This window comes from Primulina tabacum, chromosome 14 (genome assembly GCF_025594145.1).
Source record: "Primulina tabacum isolate GXHZ01 chromosome 14, ASM2559414v2, whole genome shotgun sequence".
Taxonomy (NCBI): Eukaryota; Viridiplantae; Streptophyta; class Magnoliopsida; order Lamiales; family Gesneriaceae; genus Primulina; species Primulina tabacum.
In genome coordinates, this window is record NC_134563.1 from 15,507,968 (window position 1) to 15,509,971 (window position 2,004).

Here is a 2,004-nt window from a genome sequence, read left to right on the forward strand (position 1 = left end):
GAAAAAAATACAAAATACGTGAGTGTTTATTCAACCCCCCCTCCCTTCTAAACACTTATCACCTTATAACCGATCCTTTCATCTTTTTTAGTATTTATCGTTTAAACATTGTTTTGTTCATTTACACTATGAATTCGAGTAGCTAACTTAAATATTTGTTGGGATTTAAGGGGATCCTCCCCCGAACTTTGATTTATTTAATTTATATTTTGATTTTTGCTTTATTCTTGAGTGTGATACTTTTTTTCATTGTGTTGTTAGAGCCTAGATAACTTTAACAATGTTTTATATTGCGAGTGAGTTCGAGAGAATAGCTTGTAATAAGAACGAGTAGCATAGTCCGTGGATCTACAATTTACATAGACATATGAAATTGGATACGCGCCGATATTCATAGTCTGGTAGGGCGAAAACTAGGGGATTTCATAGGTCGACATGCGATTCACTCTTGATAAATAATTAAAGACATTTAATTACTTCATTGAGTAGAGTTAGTTTGGCATAGCTCGAGAAGGAGTGTTCAATCGCATAGGAAATCATGTCGGAAGCGTAAATCACTATCGAACGAATTAATTAATTAACGCCTCGTAGGTGAACTGAAATTCCCAACAAATTCATTTTTCATTGAAATTTAATTAATTGGTTCAGATTCTATATCGAATTATTTAATTCTTGAGTGTTATCTTTGAGTTTTATTTAATTTAGTAATCATAAAAAAAATTTAAATTTCGTTGCTAAAGATTTGATAACTGAAAATAATAATTGCAAAATACAGTCTCCAGTGGAACGATACTCGTACTCTCATACATTATACTATTACTTGACATCGTGCACTTGTGATTAATTTTCGAGCATACAAGATCATATTTTTATTAAGGATTCCACAGTGCAAGTTTTGTTCGATCAAGTTGCCGGGGACTGTTAATTAACAATTTTATTTTTAGTTATTTTCTTTAGCACTGTTTTATTTTTCTTGAGCTAACACTCCATATTCTATTACAGATATCTTTTATAGTGCATGCCAAAGTCACTTGACGTGGAGCTTGAGCAGTTTGATCCGGAAATTGAAAGAACTTTCCGCAGAAGAAGAAATCAGCAGAGACTGAAGAAACTAATGGAGAGGCACGAGCACGAACATGAGGAGGAACACCATGAAGGCAGACATGTTGAGATGTCACGCTGCATACCGATGCTAGAGTATGCCCAGCCTTCTTTGTATGGTGCACCCCAGCATTGTGAGGCCTATTGTGCGGGCAAACCACTTCGAAGTCAAGCCAGCCATAATTCAGATGATTCAGAATACAGTCCAGTTTTGAGGATCTGCAGTAGATGACCCAGACAGGCACATCGCAGATTTTTTTGAAATGTGCGATACTTTTAAATTTAATAGAGTTTTTGATAATGCTGTTAGGTTGCGTTTATTTTCTTTCTCCTTACGTGACAAAGGTAAAGCATGGTTAAATTGTTTGCCTGTAGGTTCGATCACCACATGGGAGGACATGGCGAAAGAGTTTCTCATTAAATACTTTCCTCCATCTAAGACCATGAAGCTGCGGGCAGACATAACCACATTTACTCAATTCGAGCAGGAGTCTTCATATGAGGCATGTGAGCGTTTCAAAGATCTATTGCGAAGATGTCCTCATCACGAACTGTCACTTGGGTTAGTCGTTCAAACCTTTTACTATGGCTTGCTCACTCCTAATCGTACTATGACAGATGATGCTGCCTGTGGAAACCTACTGAGAAAAACTGCTGAGGAAGGATATGAGTTATTGGAGGAGATGGCCGCTAGCAGCTATCATCCTCAATTTGAAAGGAACAACCAGCGAAAAAGTGCAGGATTTCATCAGGTAACTGACCTTTCCGCTATTACTGCACAACTTGATGTCTTGAACAGAAAATTGGACGGCTTGAATATGGGTGGCACGGCTATGCGTCTTCAAGAGATATTTTGTGAAAAATGCGGAGGAGAACACTATATTAAGGACTGTCAAGACAATG

At 37.3% G+C, this 2,004-nt stretch overlaps 1 non-coding gene across 1 annotated transcript; it reads right to left on the reverse strand.

The window, feature by feature from the left end:
* Positions 1 to 1,548: 1,548 nt before the first annotated feature.
* LOC142525709 (small nucleolar RNA R71) lies at positions 1,549 to 1,654 on the reverse strand. Its single transcript, XR_012815159.1, has one exon. It is a non-coding gene; the product is annotated as a small nucleolar RNA R71 (small nucleolar RNA).
* Between the last annotated feature and the right edge of the window lie 350 nt (positions 1,655 to 2,004).